Here is a 24,337-nt window from a genome sequence, read left to right as displayed (position 1 = left end):
TGGGGCAACGGGAGCACGTGTTCAGCTGCTGCCTGGGAAAAGACATTAACATGGGGAGGGCACAAAATGATTTAAACAAGCTTTTGTACAGAAAATGGGAAACATTGTGTGCAACAACATGACTCCTTTCCCTTTGTACACCGTTTGCTGTGAATAGATTACATTTGCAAAGTATAGCTTTCAATATAGTGTAGCCAAAAGCAACCTAACAGCATAATTTTCTTCCAGGGTACTTTACTTTTGAATTCTTCTACGAACAATGAAGCAGAGATTTGGAAAAAAATAAGAAAAAGAACCCCCTTCTTCCCATGTGCCTGTAAACCTGGGTAAACTTACAAGAGACCATCTTTTAAACAACCGACATGATTTACTCTTGCTTGTGATGCAGGTGCTGGCTACTGCCAGTAAATCGTAATGGCATACAGTGAGTGATACCTGACACTCTGCAAACTCACTACTACAAAGAACTTGCTCAGTTGAAGGTATTTGTAATGTTTTTCTTTCACCGTGGCCGGTATTTTCACTTTTGCTTTTTTATATGGCATATCTACTCAAAGCAGCTACAATACATTTGTGATCCTTACTTTAAAGCTTGCTTTTCTGTGCAATTGGATGGCATAAAAAGGACCATGAAACTATGGCTTTTAAAATAAGTTTCCTGACTGACAGTGCAGATTGAGAGCTATAAAAGACAAATACCAAGGACAAATATCAGTTATTTCCAAAAACCAAAAGTATTTTCTAGCATGAATCACAACCAAACTCTAACCCAAGATATCCAAAGAGAAAAATCTCTATCCTTGCACGTACTCAGCCTTGCCATTTTGAACTGTACTGTGCTCCTTCCTAATCATCTAGAAATGATCCAAACACTTTCCAGGATCTTACTCTGTGACGAGTTATTTCCTAACAGAAATCAGTAATTTTGAGTGTTACCGTGCATTACTGGCTTCTCTCCTTCCCCTCCACTTACATTTTTCATCTTGTTTCTTTCTGCCATTTCTCCACCCCCTCCCAAAGCCAAATTATTAGACTGCGAATGGAGGGGCAGGTCCAGACACCCAAGGGGAGAGCCAAGATCTTCTCTCCTGGGGAAACTACTGTAGTGAACTCAATGACTATCTATCTGTGATGTTTGCTGGTACTAGGGAATAATATTTCCCTTGGGCACTTTCTGGATAGAGTCTACCACCTGGGTTAAGTCATTATTACAATCAAGCAGAAAAAAAAAGGGGAGGGAGAGAAAAGATGAAAAAACACTACAGCAAGCATCATTAAAGCTCATCAAAAGTGCATTAGAGAACACCTGATAATATACTCTGAACATTAATGATCCTTTTGATATACCATATTAATGCAGATGTTATCTGAACTCATGGAAACAAAATTTTATATTCACACATTTCCCTAAAATAGGTTTTGGAAAAATATCTCTCAAAACTATTAGTTGCCAGCATTTTTTTCTGTCTCTGTAAATAAATAAAATAACACCGCTGAACCTGCATGTGTTGTTGATCACAAATCTCAAACAAGTGCTCTGACTTTAGGATGCTTGTTGGCATTCACTGGCAACATGTTACAGTTAAAATGGACGATGGTAAGCCAATATTAATAAAAAGGTTGTGATTATGTTGGCTTAAATTGGACTATTATCGCTACTAAGATCAATTTTACTGGCAGCCGTAAACTCTCCGATGCTGGGCAGCAATTTCCCTTGCAATTTTTCCCCCTTCACGTTAAAAGAGGGAGATGCTTGAATGCCACAGAATTGATCGTGTGACTCTGTTATACGGTGCTAAGTGCCAGGTTATAGCAAGAACAGCTCAGTTGTTTGAAGAGCCTAATACTTCAACCAGTAACGGAAATGGAGGTCAAATAATTAATTCTAGGCACTGCTTAAGTCCTATGTTCCTCCTTTACAGAGACTGCAAATCATGTCAAGTTCTGCATAAATAGGTTTTGTGGGGGTATTAGAGGGTGAATTACTGTCATCTAGGTGCTAGTGCTTAGTAAAGCAAGGACTATCAAACCAATTTTGCCAAAGTCCAATGTGAACTGCTTCTGTCAAAGACAGAAGGTCACCCAACCAAGAACACTTCATAACAAAAGCAACGAAACAAAACAAAAAACCTCCAAAACACACGTACATTCATACAAAGGAGTGTTTTAGAAATACACCAATCACCCCTAAAGACCATTCCCTTATTGCTATTTGAAAGCTGAAGAGAAATCTTTTTCCTAAACAAGGAACTGATAAGGTTTGCAGCATCTCAGAATTCCTTCTAGAAATACTGGAAGCAGGAATTATTTTTAGTGCAGCTGAGAGGCCAGGCATATTTCAGGCAATCTCCCAGAGCCTGCTTCTATACCATGTGGGACATAAACCCACAAACTATGAAAGAACCCAAATCAGTATTGTTTTCTCAAGTGACACCCATTATCCCTCATCTGAGAAAATTAACACGTGTATCCAGAAGCTCAATAAACTAAGCTCAGAGCTAAAAGTCTAGGATTAACTCTTTCTGTGTCACAATAAATGCCATCTTTTAAGTCAGCAAACTGCTAGTATATTCTATTTTATATTCAGTGTTTCTGCCATTTGAAGCCAACAGGGGCATCAAAATACATTTACGTTTAAGCATAGTTTCAAAATGTTACAGTACACAGGGTAATGGAGAATTTCCAAATTCCAAACAGCTCCAGAGATATAAAAATGGAGATACAGAAGGGCCGTTAGACCAACACATGCTGGTTTGGGTAGCATCAGGAAGCGTGTCACAAAATGAAGAAAAAACAGCTTTTGTGCTAAGTGTCTTATTTTTTTACATCTGAGTTAGCCACTATATCTAGCAGTAAAATGCTATAAATGTTAAATATAGGCAACCTTTGTTGCTCTGCCAGCTTATTTCTACATCAAATGATCGTATTTGAAGATTTCTATTCCAGGCAAGTGTTCAGTACTTTTTTTTGTCTTCCTGATCTGCCAAAAGATAGGATATTCAATGGATCAGATATATTTTTTGCCTTCTTTTTGCTCAGATTAATAAATTGGGCAGCCCATAAATCTGAACGGTACTTATCCTGAAGAGTTAAGCACAAATACTCAGAATGATTGATAAAGCTGAATTTCCTACCCAAGTACACAGAAAACTCCAGGCAGGTATTAATCCCAGACTGAGTTTTACTACACTGCACACATGGCCCCGCACTCTGCCGTGCTAACATACAGCACTAGGTATCCAGAACAAAAGCAACAAAGGCTTTTCTTGACCCATCAAGTGTGCTGTACTTATTTCCAGATAGTGCTCTGGGATGGCTAGCTTAGGAAAGCCGTGAAGAGCGAGCCACAGTTTGTGACATTACAAACAGTCAGGCAGCTTTCTGCAGTCCGCGTGTTATTCCTTGAGGCGTCGCAGAAATGGATCTTGCATCTGGTGGCATGCCCTTCTCGGGGACATTTTGCTAACTAGCTACCCAGCAAGAGCACAGGAAACACAATGTCTGCAGAACAGTGAATCTTGAAGCAGGGATAATAATAATAATCTGATCATTACCCCAGTGCTTTAAAAATTGGACCCCTTGTCGAGAAGCCAAAATAAAACATCAAAGGGGGCCTCCGCAAGCCAGGCTCAGAATCAACATTCGGGTGAGAGCCCATCACCTACTTACCCTGACAGCAGGCAAGAAAAGTTGGAGACATCTGCGTGGAGGGCAGGGGTCAGGCTGGTCGGGGCCCGCACAGCACAGCGCAGGATGGAAATGTGTGCATGTGTTGGGTGTTCGGATCTAGGCTTTGGTAGCAGGGGGGCTACAGGGGGGGGCTTCTGTGAGAAGGGGTCAGGGGCTGCCCTGTGCTGGATGCAGCCACCACCACAACAGCCCCACCACTGATTGACCATCGCTGGACTGACCACAACCCCCATTTCCCAGCCCTCCTGTGGCATAAATTAAAATTAATTTAACTTTCCCCAAGTCGAGCCTGTTTTGCCCATGACAGTAATTGCTAAGCAATCTCCCTGTCTTTATCTCAACTCATGAGCTTTTTCATCTTATTTTCTCTGCCCGTCCTGCTGAGCAGGGGGACTGAGAGAGCAGCTGGGTGGGTGTCTGGCAGACAGCCAAGGTTAACCCACCACAGTGTAGCACACTGCAAAAGCCTCCCTAAAGTAAGAAAGACTAAACAATGCCTAAATCTGTACCTGTATGTTTGTTGATATGAACTTATTGCTTGCATGAGAGAATGCATTCAATTTAAAACATTTCTACTGGTAACGTGAAATGCAAGGACTTGCAAACTGTATACTACTGAACTCCCAAACCAGATGCTGTGGTTACCATCATGGAGCCGTCAAGGTCACTGCTGCCTGCACGCTAGTTAGATATGCATGTTATCTCTGCTGTGTTGGGGTTTACCTGTGCTGAGGGGTGACTGAGATGGGTGGGCTTTTTCATGCAAGAAGGGAGCAGCAAGTTGTTCCACAGATAGCTTAGAAAGAAAAACAGTACATCAGCAAATGTACCATGTGAAACACTACCCAGACTGATTCAAAGACAGGTTTCTATGTGTGCTGAAGTGCTGGGTGCCAAAAAGCAAGAAGGCTTCTTAGTTACTGCAACTTTTAGAAATCAAAAATCCATCAATGAAAGAGAAACCTCCATACCTTTTTCATAGAAAAGAACTTTGATTTCTTGGAAAAATCAATAAGAGTTGATTACTGAAAATAGCAACATGAACATAAATACCCTTCAAGCACCTCTCAAGTACCTCTGCAAATCACACGGCAGCACTAGGCATGTGCCACTGCTGCTAGTTGCATCCTCTCCCATACAACAGATGAGCTTTCTAAAGTTGCAGTGGATGAAGAAACTACCAAGCTGAAAACAGTGCCTTCGCTAAACAGTGCTGTTCACACCAGGCTCGTGGCCTGGCTGAGGATGTCACAGAGAAGTTGCTTTCAAAACCTGGTCACAGGAATTACTTCAGCAGTTGAGATAGATGAGGCAATCTGTATCTGTCGTGCCACAGAGCATCCAGTGATCCGAAGTGTTTTTGATAGTCTGTTGAAGAAGACCTGCTCTTCTGTACAGCTGTGCCAGGATGCTGAACAGGAAAACACATATTAAAGACATTTGGAGAACTCAACGTGTCAGTGGTCCCATCACACAGACCCACACGCTCACATGAGGCCTTTGTGACATCCCTTTCTAATATATCAGTATGTATTCTTGTACTAACCTCAGCCTAAAACCCTCTTGCAAGGTCTCCATGAAGCAGCGGAAGTTAATTAAAGACTATCCATGGTTTCTCATACATCTCAGCACACTTTGTCTGTGTTTCCTTTTTCACAAAAGATAAAGTGGCCTCCATAAAATAAAGGACTAATTAAACTCTTCAGATCAAAGCAGAAGTTCAGACTTCTTGAATGGATGGTGTGCTTAGCCTTCTTAGTGTGACCAATGAACACCTAAGTGGGTTGAGCTCTTTCTTTGCCCACAGAGGGAAAAGAATGTTTCAACATGAAGCATTTGCCAGACACTCTGCAAAACAGCCTTCAAAACAGTACTCAAGTATTTTCAAACTTCCAGCAAGGAGGGGCAGGGGACAGGACCATTGACTCTGACCAAGGCAACAAACATGTCTGGTAGAAGCTGACCTTTTTTTAATCAAGGAACAACTTGCTTTGGAACTCTGAACGGAAGACACTTAGTTTGCAGAGACTCACGTTCATTCTCCTACAAGGATGTGACAGAGCCTTGTGGATATCTGGCATGATCAAAAGGAAACATGGCAATAATATGTCAAGTCACAAATTATGACAGGCTTTTCCCAACATGACTATGTGTAGGAGATCCCACGTTCCAGCCATCCACATGGTTCAACTGGGAAATACTTTTACTAACACGTGGCCCCTTGAAAGTGCAGGTTCTCTTTTCACTTTTTAGTCACTATCGCTTGTTATTCTTAATTGTTACTTCCATTACAGTATGAAGTTTAACCTGACTTCTGCTGGAAGAATACAAGTCATGAAGGTGGTTTCCTGTTTGACAATAGGGAAAGCTTTGCTTCTAAGTAGGGAGGAGGGACCAGGGTCACCTTACAATCCACACCAGTGGAATTAGCTCTTGAGGGCAGCACAAATCATTGTGTCCCTTTTGAATATTGATATCTATCTTTGTCAAATCCTTCATAACTAGGCGGCTCATAAATATAGAGAAGGGGTAGGACAACACAGTGCAGCTATTTGATAAAGAAAAACTAAGAAATTATCTTTTCCCATGGACTTCTTAAAACAAGGTTTTGGAAAAAGATATATATTGAGTCTTACAGGCAGAAACAGATGCTCAATGGCCCACAATAAGGATATTTAACTTCTTTTGTGAATCCAAACCAAACATTTTCAAACATAATAATTTCAGCAGACACATGAAAAAAGGCCAACTGAAATTTTCTTAACGGTTGTTCTGTTAACTCTGGCATTTTGTTTATCATAATGCTGCATCTACGAGTTAATGCAAGCCATAAGCCCGAAGGAAGCCATCCATTTCACACTGGCTATATCCTCCCCATCTCCTCCATGGGTTTTTTGACTACAAAACAGCAACATGAAGAGACAGCTCCGTACTTCCTCACAGTTGCACCCCACTAACACAAGGATTTACTGCTGCACTGAGGGAGCCACATGGAGTCATAGTGCTCTTCTTTCCTGTCCCCTTTTCCTATTAAAGCTGAGACATTTAACAGGCAGTTCCCCTTAAGATGCACACACATCTACAAACATCTGGCAACTCAAGAGCCAGCGGCTCTCGGTATGTTCTGTAATTTCTCAGGTTTAACCTGTGATTCAGCGTGGATTCAGGCTGTCAGTGATTTACAGAAATAAGAGCTATGGCACTCACCCGATAACATTTTCATCTGTGCAGATAAGCTGTCTGCAGTCGTAAACAGGAGTATAACTCTGCTCAAGTGTATTTCTAGGCATTAGAAAGCCCAAGTCTAAAGAGGCGGCTCCGCACTCTCTGTTCATTAGAGCACACCCTGTCACTCCATCGGGAATATGTATTATGATGGGCCGTAATCCACTTAACATCTTCTGACAAAGTCTATCAGTCTTTAACAACTTCGATTCCAGAAGTTCAATGGCAACAGGGAGTAAAATTCATAGAGAGACAGCGACTTCCACAAAAAAAACCCCTTTACGAACCTGCGCACCCTGTGTTAGCAGACACGATCATCACTTATTTGTACCTACCAGCTTTGATGATAATTGCAACCCACTTGACACTTCTGGTGAAAGGCAGTATTACCAACAAGAAATCTGATAAATATTCAACACAATCTACATTCAATAATTCTATTTATCTCGAAGTCACCATCTCTAAAACTGTTTCAAAATATTTGTGTGTTAGAGAGGGAGGGGGATGAGGGAACGCTGCTTCTTAAACCAAAATGACTGAATCACTGCATTAATGAACATAACTTTTTTTTATTTTTCAAGTTCAGTGAAAGAATGCCATCTATGCAAAATTTTGATCCCACATTACAAAATAATTACATGATAATTACATGAGCATTAAGATGTCTACCCCCCGAGTAAAGCCACTGCACCCAACCGCTAACTGAGGCAGGCCTGGAATGTTTCAGCTTATTAAGGAGAAATCCAGCATTGAGCAAAACCTCCAGCTGAAGCAGATTTCCACTCTTTTACTCTTCTGATTTCTAATTAATAATTAAAACATGTTCCTTTCTTTGGAAACCCAATTAGACTTGCGCATCAGCCTGAAAACAAACTTTTTTTTAGTAGCTAAGCTACTTCTCATGGTTTAATGGGGCGGCAGGAGTATTTTCTACACAGCTCCACTGACACAATTCATTTATTTCTTTCCATTCTACAATGGATATTGTAATCCATCCCCAACAATACAAACATTACATTTGCACAGCTAATTAGGATGTTGGCAGTGTGAATTAGTGACCCTCTGATTTCTTCCAGTCAGGGCTGCCCCTGCTGCCTGCGCTACTTAGGATTCACAATTAGGCAATTATATTTTCAGCATCTTTTTTCCACTCTAATGCCACTGCTTTCCTCACATTCAGTATGAGCGTATGCACCAAACGAAGAGTTGTGTCGCTTGTTTTGAGGTGGGGAGCGGAGGAAGGGAGGGAGGGAAGCGAAGTGTGTCACGTTCAATCCTTTTCCCTTTCAACCTCTGCTAACTCGACAGAAGAGAATGATAGAGGGTCCGGGAGACTGCAAATTATCTCCATAAATGTTTTAAAGAAGTGATTATGCAGAGTGGGTAGGAGATATATTCTGACTGGGAGTGAAGCAAAGGGAAAGAGGGACAAAATAAATACATCCTGTCCCTGGGTGCAGCAGGCTGGTACTGAACCTCCACGCGGGGCCGCGGTCACCGAGCTGTCCCCAGTCACAGGACAATGACAAATTGGAGAGAATTCAGAAGAGGGCAACAGAAGTGATTAATGGGCTGGATGGACTGATTTATGAGGAAAGGTTAAAAGGTCTAATTATATGTATCTTTGTTAAAGAACAGCTAAGAAGGGTGCAGGAACTGCTTACAAGGGGTTCATGTACAGTAAACACCCTCACCGCATTCCACCGAGCGCTTTGGGAAGGGCAGGAGGAGATCAGAAAACAAAATTGTACACTAGACACCAGGAAGACATCTGCAATAAATGCTAGAAAAGAGCTGTTTCCAACAAGAAAGACCAGAAACCTCATCATTCGAGAGCTGTAATGGACAAAGCACTAAGAAAATACACTGCAGGGGATAATGCCTGTTTTAATGTTGATGCTTGTTTAACTCACTGACTAATGTACACTGTGGAGACATAGCATCTTTGTTAAAGCAGAGTATATATCGCTGACTTCTCCTCTGCTGTGAGTTCTCCATTAAAATCGCTTATTATTAAAGGCACTGCAAACATTTTGGGCCAAGTACATGCCACCCTGTATCAGCTCCTGATCCATGGCTGAGGAATCCAGAAGATCCTTAGTTCTCAAATGTTCTCAAATGAGAACAGTTTCAAAGATCTATAATCAAAACAGACAAAACCCATCACCCCCCAACCTAGACCACTTTGCAGAATAAAACCCTTCTTTATTTTCTTTAAATATGAAGTCACTTTTATGTCCTAGGAAATCAAGTGTTTAAGAGCAAATTAACCTTGGCATTTGTGTGACTGAAGAACAAAAATAAATCAAGAGAACTAAACTGTTAGAAGTAATGAACCTGATACTCTTACTTATACCCAAGTAAATTAGGAATACTGCCATTGAATTAAGCCAATGGAAATACACTGAAGTAGAACTGGTATAAATTAGCAGAAAACGAAGCCAAACATAACCAGAGTGACACATTTCCAGGCCATGTGCAGAGCTCAGCCCAGGGAAAATAATTTACAGTCAGCTCATGGAGACAGGAAGCAATGATGGCCGGCGCAAAGGCTCCACAGTGCTGTAGCACTAGCAAGCAAAGCTGGAAAAGCCACGCGCTGCTGGTCCTCTCCGCAAATCGCAACAGACACCAGTCCAGACTGTAGCACTATTGGCAAACCATTGTTTGAAGAGTAGTTCCACCTCCGATTTTGCACTGCCACTATTCACAAATATAGCTATACGTATTGCCTGTAGAGACGTGAAATGTTTCAACTTGTACAGCGATCTGTCCATCATCTTTCCCATGCATGACACTGCGCACAGCCTCAAGCCAGCACAGCTGGACCTCCAGGTGCCAGATTAGGAGAAACCGAAAAGGTTCTTTTCCAAGAAAGAGACAACACTCCTTCCCCCAACCCCTGCTCATGTGCATGTGTGAGAACTAAGCAGGCTTGAGGGGCTTTATTGATTCCCTGCTACATGACCATTAAGCTCTACTGTATAGATCTGATTCTGCCAAATTCTGCCACTTAATGTTTTGGATGTAAATTATAAAAAGAAACCGGGGAAAAAAATACAGGAGAAAACAGATGCTCTAGACTACAGGTTTTTTTTCAAAACTACTGTTTCCTTTACAGTTTTATTTATTTATTTGGTAAGTAGAGAAACGTGAAAACACATTCACTGCCATAAAAGACAACGGTTTTCTCAAGCTTTGTCATTTAAGTCCACTCCTTTCATCACTGAAGAGACAAAAAACCCCCTCCCTTTGACAAGCTAGACTGCCCAGCTAGACCAGGAGTGGTGCACAACAGCCAGCAGCACACCAGCAGCACTACATGGAGGCTCCGCGTCCTGCTAATGCTCTCCCGAGTACATTGGAGAGGTAAGGAACTCTATAGCTTTGTGCCTCAGTTTCCCCATCCGTGAAACAAGAAACATAATACTGAACTGCTTTGCAAAGTTTGTTTAAAACGTTACTGTGAAATGAAACGGCCTTGACAAGCGAATATTTCAAGCTGAGCTTTCAACTGACACCACTAACGTTCAACTGAACTTTGAGTTCAACTTCTCAATTGACACCACTAAAAAGATTTATACAAAAGATTTACACATCCATGAAACTGAGCCCTCTTGTGTAGTTTACAGTACATTAAATCACTATACATCAGCACAAGTTTCGTGGCTCTTAGGACAGTCTGCAGAAAGCACTGAGAAGAGAAAACTGATAAAAATCTGGAACTAAAACAACCTCAGCCCTATTTCAACTATCAAGTCACAAAATCTACATATCACAGCAACACTGTGGATCTGTCTTGAACTGACCAAAGTTTGTCGTTCAGGAGAGAAGGTAAAGAGTACCAAGAGCCTCTCAGGAAACTTCTGAATGTCATTTTAATTTGAGATTTGACAAGGCCCAATAACACTTGTTATTTTCAGCTTTAACTAGTCACTGGATCTGTCACTAGTTCACCGCAACTGAAACTCAGTGATGCATTAACACTTTTCGTTCCTAAATTCAAAACAGTTTCTCTTTTTATCAAGGCTTCAGCCATGTTGCCTTGCTAACCCAGCTTGCCAGAACAAGCCAGCCTCGTCACAAAAATCTTAGCCCTAGAGTTAAAAAAAAAAATTAAAATTTGTCTTTGGTTCTTTTATGTGTTTATTTTCAGAGCATTTCCAAATTATATTTGTTTAACAGACTACTGTATCTAAATCTTTTTAGGCACATGTATCACTCACCAACATGATTTTATTACAACGGGTATGTTTTTAAAGCTTAACCTTGCACTCAGTCACTAATCAAAACCAACTCAAGCAAGCAAATCAAATATTCCAACTTAACTAAAGTCTCCTCCCTTTCAGCAACAAATAGAGCCTGGCTGGCTTGCAGGGAAACTTCCATGTATCACCCTACCCACAGCTCACTCAAATCAGGCACATTTCTTAAGTCTAAATTTAGCTGCTTGCATTTCTTCAGAACTTTAATTCCTGAATATTGTGTTGACCCGACTGAGACTGCTGAAGTGCCAGATCTTAAGGCTGCAGTCATATCGACATTCATTTATGGCAAATGTAGGAGGCGAAGATGCTGTAACGCGCAGGCATGCAGTTAGGAACAAACACACCAGCAAAAGGATCAGGCATTCGGAAGCTGAGACTGATCTTCCAGTAGTGCTGGCAACGCTGTATCTCACGTATGTGCTAGGGCTAATGTGCAGTACGTTAAGCTACTTAACCAGTGGAAGAGGAGAAAATGATAAAATCTTACATACATATAGGAAGGTTGATTTGACTGGGACACCACTTAGGTTTTCAAATCCCTCCTTCAGTGGAAGCAGAATCAGTCACTGAGAGCTCATTTTTGGACAGTATGAGACCATGCCTTCACTCGGAAAATACGAGCTCCTAAAACGCTTCTGTGACAGCGAAATGCCTCAGCAGCGGGGACACCTGTGTCCTCTCCGTGCTGGAATCTGCCGCCGAGTTACAGCGGGTAGACAGGCTTCACCGGCGGATAACCAGTCCTCATCATCCTGGCGAAGGCAAGCGCGGTGCAAGCGCCGCCGGTTTTCACCACCTCTCCTTGTGACAGAAGACGGAACAAATTCTTTTTCATAAATGCAAGTTTAAAATTTATATTATAACACCGAATCCACCAAAGCTGCCAAGAGACGTTGAACTCATGGGATCTGTGAAAGTTTTTCACACCTGTGTTTTTCTCCTGTGCCTAATATTATGGGAGGCATTTTGGAGGATTTTACAATGCAAGTTTCAATGAGACACTTACAGTCTCCCTCAGGCAAATTGTCACAGCTGCAGAGGTCTGCTACCCAGCTGCCAATCAAGGCAGGCAGGGAGTATGTGCAGTGAAATCACAAAACAGGCAGGCTTCATTAGACTGCTGAAACCTAACTAGAGGGTATCTGGGCGTGCTCGAGCCCTTAAAACAGGGTTGCTTTAGAAAGAGGAATTTTCTTCTTTCCTTTCCAACTCAAGGAAAGGCTCTAGTACTCATAAGTAATGTGTCGGTGCCAACTTTCCCCTTTCCAAATTCAATGTTTGTTTTGCTCTGTCTAAAAAAGAAATTACATCGCCCTATAAGCTTTTATTATTAGATTAGCTGATATAACTGGAAAAAGTGGACAAGATTACAGGTTCCACGTCCCTTTGCCAGATCTCAGAAGTGTGTCTACTTTTTCCAACTCTAGAAGCTGCTCCAGTAAAATATTATTTCTCTCTACAACCTTTCCTTCCTTTACTTCCTTGGAGCACCACAGCTGAAAAAAAAACGCTGGTATTAAAGACGAACTGTACTGGAAGAACTGGAAGAGAATTTTTCCTCCTTCACTCCTAACTCAGAAATATTCTGAGGGAACTGATTGAATTAAAAAGAAAACAGAAAGCGCGAGAGCTGCAGACAAGGACAAACTCATAGAAGTTCAGCCCAAATGATAATCAAGTGGGAAATTTAAAAGCACATGGAAACAAGTGGCATATTGTAAGCCATTTAGCAAAGTTAATTATAGGTATTCACCACATCTGGTCTTGGCCCCTATTCAGCAAAGTATTTAAGCATGTGCCCAGGTTTAAGCAAGCGCAGGCTGGAAAGCCTACGTGTCCAGTCACGTGCTGATGTTAGACATCTGCTGAAGTACTTTGCTGATGCAGGACCATAACACATAATAAGAATCTCCCTGAAAGTTATCTAATAAACAGCTGTTATTTTAAGAACTACACAAACATAACACGTATTTTATGTCCTTAAAAGAGCTGGTGTCATGACAGTATAAATACACATCTAAAATTGTTTCGGTCATAGAGGTGTATGTGCATATGTATTTTGTGAATGAAAATAAAAAGACAGGCATTAAACTAAAACATAATCAGACACATCAAGCTGCATATTATCCTCTGTCCATTACCACACTTAACCTTTGCTATCCTCACTGCTTCTTTGGTATTTCTTACTGACAATTTGTTGTATTTTGCCTCAAGTTAATTCTCCCAGGAAAACAGGGACAATGTTTTGTTGTTTGTTTTTTTTTAATGTGTGCCCATTTAGATCTGCTTCTGAACATGGAAAACAGTGACAAAATGTTCAAACATTAATGTTTGAATGGCTGAGCAGCAGACCTCTAATTTTCTAAATTTCCAGACAGTCACAAACCCTGCTAAAATAAAAGGCACTGGGGAAAGCCGAGCCCCCGCTCATGGCATTTAAACTGGGTGCGGGTGCCTGTAGCCCCGAGGTTTGAAAATTCTGGGCTACCTATTCACAATTACAGGCGTATTTCCCGAGCGAATTGTGCTGTGACGACTGAACCTTGCAAATGTCAGCGGGCCCCGCTCGGGCAGGGCGCGGGCGGCAGGAGCGGAGCCATTGTTGCTGGGGCCCGGAGGGAGGAGGCGCCGCCGAGGCAGATGGGGACCGCGCTAATGCGGCACCTCCCCAGGGCAGCCCCCCGGGCTGCCACCTCCCCGGGGACACCCTGGGGACGGGGCTCTGCCAGCACCACCTGCCTCCCCGGGGCTGTGGCGGGGTGCCACGGGGGCCACCCAGCACTGCGTGGTGTGGCACGGGGTGCCACACCGAAAAACATGGCGCAGGAGCGCCGCGTATGCCACCCCGGACAGCCTGGTGGGGGGTGCCCCCGCAGATGGCATGGCAGAGGGGCTCCTGCACGTGCCACCGCAGATGGTCTGGCGCAAGGGTGCCCCAAGCTCAATGACCCTCCTCGGCTCGGTGAGGCTGAGTACAGCTACTCGGTTTGCAAGTCCTGTGATGAAGATGCAGCGCACGGAGACGTAATGGGCTTCTGTGATTTCGAGACAACAATAAGAACCTCCAGCCCTTCTCTCCTGCTAATGTCACTAATAACCTCCATATTGTCATCTATCCTACCTGAGCTAACAGTTTATAAACCGCCACCCGCAGCTTGTCCCTTATAGTTTATTAACATACACTAATAAACAGTATGCTTCACTCCCACTGTGCTGCCAAGTGAAGCCAGTCAGAATAACTGCATTAGCTTTACTGTTCTTTCTCAGCACATTTCTCCCACATGGGAACAATTAGGACAAACTCCCTCCAGATTATATTTAGAGATCCATCATATTTGCAGGAAAATAATAATAATAATCTTTTTCGCAAATGCATCTGTAGGCATCGACAGAAGATTAACCTGACTGACAGCTACCAAAAGCAATAGGCTCTTAACCTCCTCGGCAGTACCCCTGCGTGGAAGGGGTTAATGCTCCCCAGGCTCCAACTTACACCTATTATGCTCAAGTTTAAAAATAAGATGTGAAAGATGCATTATGTAAGGCCAGTACTGCTGTCCTGCCCATCTCCTATTTTGGTATTAAAGATCATCACTGCTCACATCAAAGGGGCTGGGTGAGAATAAAAGAAGAGACAGGAACAATGAAAATAGCTACCCGACACGATGCAGATCAAAGGACCAGGCACAGAAAATGAGGAGCTAGGGGGTCCTTTAATTACTGTCCACATCCTCCAAGTCATGTGGTGAAAAAGAAGGGAAAAAAGTTTTGAAGGCCACTGGGTTTTGTCTTGCTGTGGCTCCTGTTTCCACAGTCTGTGCCAGTTCCCTACAAACTGCTCTACTTTTTTTTTTTTTTTTTTCATTTTATTAAAGTCAAATAGGACTCCTGGACTCCAAAACTCCTCCCTTATGCCAGAAGGAGGAGAGGGAAGGAGGGGTAAGAGGGGCAGCAGTGGAGATAGTCTATAGCAATTGCCTGAAACAATTTCAGGAGGACTGCTCCAGGCAGCGCCCCGGGAGCTGCTTTGGGAAGGAGAGATGTGGCTACCTGAGGCTAGTCTTTATTTGCAGGCCTCCTGGGTTGAGCAAACTTCAAATTCACATAGGGCACTGCTCCATGGGGCAGCAGATCAAACCTGGCTACTAGCTGTTTGAGCTCAGCAGCAGAAAAAAGGATTGCTCTGGGACTGAGCGTAAGTAGAAGCATGATTAAACTTCAAACATATCCTCCCCCCTCCTTTTTATACACAGCAGACAGTTATGGCTAATATTTCAATATGGACCTTAAAATACACTGCAAATAACTTACTCCAGGATGCTGGCTGTAGGTTTAAAAACAATAAAAAATTAAACTAGCTCTATTACTCCAGTGAAGTCAAACGTTCAAGTTTACCTTTCATGAAACATTAAGGGAATGTTAAGTTATTCAAAATTATCTCTTTTCATTTAACTCAGCCGTCAAGATTAAAATTTGGATATTTGACCACTGACTGGAGTGACACATAGTAGCATTTACTTCCTTCTATTTACATTTCATATGCGGAGAGTTTGTCCCTAATTACTCGACTTCTGTTTATTTTCAAAAGACAGTATAAAAGTAAGTGGCGTAAGGGAATAATAGGACAATGATTTAAAAATTAATGTGCAAGAAGCTGACAAAACTTTCTAGGAAATAATACTGCTTTGTCACTTCTAAAAAAGATTTTGGAAAAGAATAGCTCCAGGATGTTCCCAGGAAATTGTGTTTGCTAATATAGATGCTAGCAGTGGACACAGACAGAAATCGCTGAAGAGGAAAATGTATTCCTGTCTCGGGTCAGTTTGCTCAGATTTATGCTGTATGCCAAACTAGAGCATGAAAAGCATTCAAACAGAATTTTATAGACTTTGAAGGCAGCATCTAATGTCACCACGACAACATCTAGAAAAGGGGAACACAGGATACAAAGGCATCCTTCTCCCCATCCTATTTACAGCTTGGAAACTCCTTAGACAAGCAGTAAGGGTGATGTTTTAAGAGGCAATTTAGCCTCCAAAGTCCAATGAGTGCCAAGTTACTTCATCTTCTTTCTGATTAAAGTTGCCTCCACCGTTTCCTGCTCTTGGACACTAACATGCAGTGAACAGCCATTCTCAGGAGGACAGCTGAGGACTAAATTAAGCAAATATAGACTACAAAGCTGCCTTCCAAAGTGGGCATCACGCCTAGGCTCAACATCTAAGCGGTACGCTAGGTACGTGTACCAAGTTCCAGTTAGCTGTCTTGCAAACATCCGCACTGGGAACCTTGCCCAAGCAAGCCTTCAAAGCTACCATAGCTCTGGTGGGATAAGCATGGGAGCGGTGGGACTGGGACATTTGCCTCCTTGTTACAGGTCTCAAAGTATCACATTATCCATTTAGATAGCCTTTTGATTGAGAGAGCTTCCCTTCTGGGCTTAGCCCCAAACGCTAAGAACAGATGAGATGGTTTAAGAAAGTCTCCAGGTAAAACATGAAAAGGATGCTTAACATCCAGCTTCTGACGACTAGCTGCACTCAGGGAGCCACAAGGGCTAGGGAAATAAACACGGTCAATTAAATGAACTGATTGAAAAGAAATCAGAGATCACTCCGGGGAAAAGCTGAGATGCAGTCATACAGCCACTGCAATCTTTTTGGAGAGTGGTAAATGGGGCAAAAGCCAGGAAGAACTGGAGTGCCTTACTCATTTGCCAAAAGGTGGCTGCCATAAGGAAGGAAATAAACTTTAAAGGAAATAAAATACAAATTAAAATCCTTGATGGGTTCAAAAGGAGGCTCGACCAGCTCACTCAAAGCCTCTTGAAACCTCAGCACTGAGTAGGGAATTGTAATGGGGGAAATACAGTAAAGGCTCTTCAGGAAATGTTCTGTCCTTTCCATAGTCTGTCCCATGAAATGCACTGATAGATGCTGATTAATCTTCCAAAACTCTCCAAGATGAATTAACAAGAAAGAATTAATTGGAGAGCAAACTAATAGGGATGGTGCAGAACAAGACTCGTTTTTTTATCTCATCAGAAAAACGCCTACATGCTCATTCATAGAAGGAAGTGATTTTCCAATAGTTCAGCTATTTTTGATGCACTTCTTCAAAAGACCTCAGGAAGACAGTGGGATCACTGAGCAGGACTGTCAGAAGTTAAGATTTGCATGGGAGAACTACCTCCACTTTGTGTCTTTCCTTCGCATCTTTGACAGTAGATGTTGGGGCTGCCCAAGCAGTGGTGTGCTTTGTCTGGGCTCTGAGCTCAGTGTCATACATAACTGAAGAAGGCTTACATGAACGGAAAGCATGCTTCTCCCCTAGATAAGTAGTCTGGAAAGGCCATAAATGTGAAAGCAGGCTGTTGAGGCAGTGCCAGAGTATCTAAAAATCAAAACTAATGAGCTCAAGCTGCCGTCACTAGGAGCATGTGTGTCTTTTCCTGTCTCACTTTCTGGAAACACATGGGTATTGCCGCAAAGGGAGGGAAGTCCTAAAGTGGTCTCTGACTCCAACTCAAGAGAAGGGCGTCTTGCAGAGCTAATTGAGTTATTTACCCAGAGAACTCAAGCAACATTTGCTGTTGGGATCGTGGAATTCTGATTTTGACTGTGGAAGTCAGTCACCTGGTTAATTCTCATTTAACTTTGCTAGAACAAAGTGCTGCTCACTAAGCCCTTTCAAACTGCACCAGAAACACAACTAAAACTTCACATCCCACTACAGATTTCTTTTTCGTGAGAAGGATCAAACAATCACAGAATAATTTAGTCTGGAAGGGACGTACGCAGGTTACCTCTATATAATCCGTTCTTCAAAGTTATTTTGATGCTACGACAAGAAATTCACAGGACATATTGGAGAAAATGTAATCACAACTTTTTTTTTTTTGTGAGGATACAAGTAAAATGACTCTAACAGACTAGCTCCCGGCAGCCCGTCTATCACTAAGCAGAGAAGATACCACCTTGCCATGCCTTCCAGAAGCAGGACATTTGCTTCCCAAGTCCATTTCTTTGACGGTCTCTCAGGGAGGTTATGAGGCAGCCATTGATGTTGGAAAAGAAAGCAGAGCAGTGTTCAGTGGTTGACAGAACTGCCTGGCCAAAGGCACAGAAGAGTAAAATAAATTAGATGTATTTCTTCCTTCTTCTAAGTTACTGATTTTGTAAGCATGGAAGATACTATCCTCTGCTGAAGTTACTAATTTCATCTTACAACTCTCATTTCTTCTCCTGAGTCAACAGTCTTAGCCTTTGTGTTTCACTTCTTAGTTGCTGCTTCTGGACCCACACTACGTTTATCAGTCTTTTCCCCTTCTTCCCTCCCCATGCTGTTTTGACATTTCTCATCTTCCTCTTGCCAGTTACCACCCTGTCTCACATCCTCTGTTCCTACCTCTACTCCTGTTATTCTAACCTTTCTCTGGCATACAATCCATCAGCCTCCCTGATTTCAAGACCATGCTCACCCTCTTTCCATCTCTTCTTCTACTTTTCTGTCATCTCCATGGTCAAAGAATGTAAGTCTACTCCTCTCTGTAGCTGTTCATTCTCCTTGCCAACTGCTTTGTCTACCAGCTCTGTGAATTCAAGACCAAGGACAATGTGGGGCTATAAAAGCGATATAAAACAGAGGGTAAATGCTTGGCAATGAATTGAAAGATTATTCCCAACATAAAGAAGATCCAGGAAAAAAAAAAACAAACTGTCAAAATTACAAGAAGACCTAGGTGAATTTAATACGTATTCCAAGATTAGGGAATGAAAATTAAAGATTACATCCTTCAGAAAGGCACTATTGCTCAGTCAAGACTCTTTCAACCCTGCCGTAACGGAGTCAAAAGAACAGCTTCACAGCTCTCCTGCATACTTGCATACAACTAAAAGACAATGCATAACTCTGATGGTTTGTGATTGCTACACACACTGCTAGAATACACTATTTATGTACCCACGGCTATCTCAAACATGAATTAACTGATGCCTTACTGAACCTGCTTCTCCTACTGATATGAGATACACACTCATACATTTTTGCATAATGTTTTTTGCTCAAAACCTTTATGTTTTTCAATTCTAAAACATTTTTAAAGACTGATGTGAAGATCCTATTGCAACTATAAATCTGATGAAATCTGCTACCAATCTGACCATTTCCCTTTGAGTTTAACTTGGATGTATTCCTGCATGCTTCCACAGCACTAACTTAAAATAACCTGGTGAATTTCCTCCTTATTCTCTGGGGCAGATGTAAGGTTGCTGCTGTGACTTGAATGAGACTCTGTGAATTACAAGGCAAGAGAAATCCTAATTTCAGAATATTCACCTGAAGACCACACTACACCTTAGTAACACTTTTGTCTGGTAATAGGCACAACCCACACCCAGGAACCGAAGGAGACCTGGGCTGCCAGGCGACACAGGTCTGTAACAAAGGAGGGAAAACGAAATGTCCCAGGAAAAGCAAGAGTTGCTTCATGGGTAGATGTCCTAAGTTCTTACCAGAGGAACAGAAATCATTTTGGTGGTGTTTCTCTCTCCATTCTTCCCTTTTCTGCTGCCTCCCATGCCGATATTTCCTCTCCAGCCACTGCCACCTCCCATACAGCTGCTACCCAACACAAGTACCAGCACAAGTCGACCACGTGAAGTCGGGCCTGCAATCCCCCGGGGTCACTGGGGAGGAATAACCCCTCAGGGGGCCATTTAGGCTTTAAGTCAGTCAGTGCAATTCCCCCTCTGTCCCCAGCCCAACTGATGAAAATCACCCCGTTCGCAGGAAGGAGGAAAAATCAAGCAGAGAGCAGGTGCCGCCAGTGCTTCCTGAGTTGAGCGAAACCTTCCGCACACAGCCCCGGGTTGGGCAGACTGCCCACAGCCTGCCCCAGCACAGGCCTCCAGCACAGGCCCCACGGCGCGGTGCAGACATGGGGCAGGCGAGGACAGGGACATGGGAGCGGCCCCTGCCACCACCTCGCGCCAGCATTCACCTCGGTATCCGCCCGCTGTCGCGGTGACCGCAGCCTTCCTCCCTCCTCAGAGGTACCGTCCCCCGTTGTGCCTCCACACAGCGCCCGCCTCCCGCCTCCGCCACCACATACCCCCGCCTGCGTCCTCTTCCCTCAGGGCCCTGGGCCTGCGCCCCACCGCCCCCTCCCCACGCCTCCCGCCCACCCGGAGCGCGGGTCCCACCTCGGCGTGGGGAGCCCGGCAGGCCGGTCCCGCTGCCGGCAGGGCTCTGCTGTGGCTGCCTGCGGGCTGAGGCGCGACCCTGCGCCTCACGCACCCGGCGCCCGCGCTGGGGGGGAAGCGGCACGGGAAAACCCGCAGTCACCGCCGCGCCTTGACCTGGGCTGCGGGTCCAGCGGGGGCTTTTTGTTTCGGTTTTAAGTTTAAAACCGGTCCCTTTTTATTTCAGACGTTGGTTCACAAGAGGCCTGCGCCTCCAGCTGCCTGCAGCTGCTGGCTCTCAGCATCCTACAGGCTGACCCACACCCCAAAATTGAATTCAGCGTTGCCCCTTAGCACAGGAACCACTCTAAAAAATTATTTCCAGGAGAAGCAGATTTTGTGCTTTCCCTACACTCCTCCTGGGCAGGGCTGGTGGCTCGGAAGGTGCCTGATGCTAGCGGTCGTGGCTCTGCCCCCACAGCTCAGCCCTGGCAGCGGCCCCGCTGTCAGCAACGTGCCTTAGCACAGCGGAGCACTGGGGCGGGTGGGCAGTGCGTGGGCGCACGTTACCTCCATGAATTTTACTCACTTTTCTCTATCCAAACGACCTCGCAGTGCTTTTCGCTTAGGCACTTGTTTTCCACACGGCTGTCAGCACTTCTGAGGCCAAGAGGCTGAGAGCACCGGCCAGACCTGGAAGGACTGGAGAATCGAGTGCTCTCGAGCACTGCTCTAGTCAGACATCTGACTGCCCAGGGGCAGCTCCTCAGTTGTCTTTAAGGCAGAGGCAGCCAGTGTCACCCTGTCAGTCATATCTCAGTGGCCAAAGAGACCAGACCTCATTACATTTGTGGGTTTAATTATAATGGAACATCAAAGAGGGGAGGCTGGCAGCAGTAACCCAGTAGGCTCTCGAGCCTACAAGGAGATAGCAAAATATCTTCTTTCCACACAAGGACCTTCTAATCTTAACCACGACCCTGCCTAAAGTTGGTCAGCAATGGCTGTGTTGGCATTAGGCCAAAGTTTTTACATGGTGCCTTCAAGAAAGTCTTCTTTCTTCACAGCTGACTTGCCCCTTTCATAACCAATTGTCATGACAAGGCAGATTACCAGCTCCTTCGGCAGAAGAGACCCATTAGTCTGTTTGATAGGATATCAGCTGTGATTCACAGCCACAATGCTCAGGGCTTCAGGGTACCCTTCTCCTGCCCAAACAGCCAGCAAACGCTCCACCATTTCAGTAGCTGAGAAGAATCCCATGAACTTCAGCCCACACACAAAGAAATCGTCTGTTGCTGCTCTGGGGAAAATATGACAGAGCCAGTGAAAACCCCAGCCGCTTCATGATAAAAGAAACCACAGCATCTTACCTCAGTAAGGCCATTCATTTTACCAGCATACCCACACATGCACTTGGTTCCAGGATGGGAACCGAAAAAATCACAGCAAAAGCAGGTTGCGGTAATCCCTGGTTAATACTTATTTCCCAGGTTAGGGCTTTTTTTTTCCTACCCAACATTTGATTTCTAGTCCTCTGGCACTACAATACTGTTTGCCTGCCCATCCTACGCAATGTCTATATGGGAAGAAGAATCACTGTTACTTCTTGCAAGGTTCATTTAAGTTACAAAATACCCTCAATGCAGTCTGTTACTTCTTAAGAGACTGATTTTTAAAACGGGCAAAGAAATGCCTTCCACTTCAGAAACAAAAACTCAACGTGTGAAAAAATGCCAGTTTAGGTCTATGGTGTCATGGTCCACAGGGGAGGCTTTTCCTCCCTCAGTACTAATTACCTACTAGGCAGGATACAGCACTATGTGTTAAGCACCATGTCTGATCAAGCAGAGGACTTTTTTAAATGGTTTACTAGTTATTAGGTATCCTGCACTCTACATGCTGTGCTGACACAAGATTTTACTGCTTGCGGATCCAATTGCCAAAGACTAAAAAGTATTAAAGGCTTTATTTACTTAAAGTGCACAAACTTCTATGGCTCCTGAACACATTTAAGGGGAATCCCCTTAAAAAGAGGAAAAAAAAAAAGATCTGGCTGATAGGTTGCTAGTGAAAAAGATACAAAGTGGCTAAAATAAACCTGAAGAGTAACCGGTATAAAATACCAAAGGCATGAATCTCTGTTTTCCTCTACGTACATCTGCCGCTACGGGATATGAGGTTGGGGGCGGGGGGGAGCAGGAGAGGAAGAAGAGCTGCCGAAACGCCCAACGCGGGCACCGGAGTCCCCAGACGATCCCCTTCTCCGGCGTCACTATCCGCTGCCTTTGTGGGCAAAATTGACTTCTTGTCCCCGGTAGCCAGCAAGCTCACGGCCCGGCAACCTGACAAAGCCATTGATTTTCCTCGTCCTTAAAAGCACGCTCTGCTGAGCCGGGAGCCGTGCGCTTGTAACTTTAAGGGGGGTGCATTTTATTTAATCGTGCCTTTTCTTGGCCTGAATTTCCCCCAAAAAGCTGAAGAGGGCATGTGCTTATTATCTTTTGGTACAGCATGCGCTCAGTGCAACCTGAGCTCTTCGCGTACTTCGGTCTGAAAATTAGAAAAAAAATTAATTGCTAGGAACAACAAGGCTGCTCTGCGACTCTGATTCAATCAATTACCATTATCTTCCCGCGCAGCCCTCCCTGCCGCCCCCCGGACCAGTTGTGTTTAACTTTCCTCGCCCGTCGCCGCGGCCCCGCAGCGCGCTGGCGGTGCGGCGCGGGCGGCTGCCTCCCGCCCGGGGCCCTTATCAGGCGCTCCCAGTCAGCGCCGGCCCCGCACAGCTGGCAGGGACCCCCTCCGTCCCCCGCGTTATCTAACGCCGCAGGCCTCGGCTGGGCGGCCGGGGGCCCGCGGCCGCCCCCGGCCTCCCCGCTGCCCCCCGGCCGGGCCGGGCTGTGCTGCCGGCCGCCCCGCTCCCGCCGAGCCTCCTCCGGCGAGCCCGAACCGTCTGAAGAGAGGCAGGAACAAAACCGCAAATTTAGATTAATAAAGCATTTGTTGATTCTACAGAAACTTAGCAGGCCCCTAAGAAATCCACCAGAGACCTGTGCAGCTCCAGTAATTTTCTGTTATATTATCTTTCTTGTAAAATACTTCCCCAGACAGAGCCCCCAAAGGGGCTCAAATATCACTGTGACTAACCGAAATCAATGTGCACTCACCTATTGACATTTTTACATAGTTTTTGGATTTAGTATCCGGCCCAAAACACAATCAAATCTTCTGCCAAGGAAATAACAGGCACTTAGCTAGTCAGCTATTAGTGTTACAAAGGAAAAAATGTGGGCACCCAAGGGAGATGGGAGAGACGGCATTGACGTCAGGGGTAATTGGGTGTCTGAGAGAAATTGCCAACGGCTGGCCAAAACCCCCAGAGGCCCACACAAAGCCGAGCTGCAACTCTAATAAAGGAAAGTAAATTCTAGAAAGGGGCTTTGCTGCAAAGAAGCCTAGCAGGAACCAAAAATATCTCCCACATACACAAACACACGCACACACAAATAAAAAATACAAAATACGTTTAGGAGCTCTCTTTTGCACATCTGGTTTAGGCTAAAGTGCTTTCTACTTTTTTTTCCAGGACCACATGGATTTTTATGTTGTACCGTATGTTCACCATCTATTTTTATAAACAGAATTCAGGGCTTTAAAGAAACTTATTTTTAATCATGTGGCTTTAAACTACAATTTCTCTGTCACCCGCTCTGGCACCTTTAGAAACGGTTTGGTCTTTTCTTTAGAAAACCCTGAACTTCCACGGAGACGGACAAGTACAGCAGAGCCATTGCGATGGCCATGGTTAAGGAGCTATCCGACTGGTGGAACCATATTTTCAAGTATAAAACCTCTCCATCACCTGTATAATATCTAGCTATTTCAGCACCAGCACTCCCCTCACACACACACTCCGCTCACCCGCGAGACCCAAGGGAAGAGATTTCAGATCAGACACCCTGGGCAGAG

The 24,337-nt window shown here is 44.2% G+C and overlaps 1 protein-coding gene across 4 annotated transcripts in view; it reads right to left on the bottom strand.

The window, feature by feature from the left end:
- The window catches only part of ZNF423 (zinc finger protein 423), a 234,719-nt gene that overhangs the window by 117,503 nt on the left and 92,879 nt on the right, over positions 1 to 24,337 (bottom strand). The window contains exon 1 of one of the 4 annotated variants that reach the window (XM_068411130.1): positions 20,387 to 20,432. The exons of 2 other annotated variants lie outside the window; for them this stretch is intronic. The gene's annotated coding sequence lies outside the window, so the exon portion shown is untranslated. Of the gene's footprint in view, positions 1 to 20,184; positions 20,243 to 20,386; positions 20,433 to 24,337 lie in introns of those variants that run through there. One more of the 4 variants, XM_068411131.1, reaches the window with a different exon arrangement.

The sequence above is a fragment of the Nyctibius grandis genome, chromosome 12 (genome assembly GCF_013368605.1).
Source record: "Nyctibius grandis isolate bNycGra1 chromosome 12, bNycGra1.pri, whole genome shotgun sequence".
NCBI lineage: Eukaryota > Metazoa > Chordata > Aves > Nyctibiiformes > Nyctibiidae > Nyctibius > Nyctibius grandis.
The sequence above is the reverse complement of the archived record's forward strand: the minus strand, read 5'-3'. Positions and strand labels throughout refer to the sequence as shown.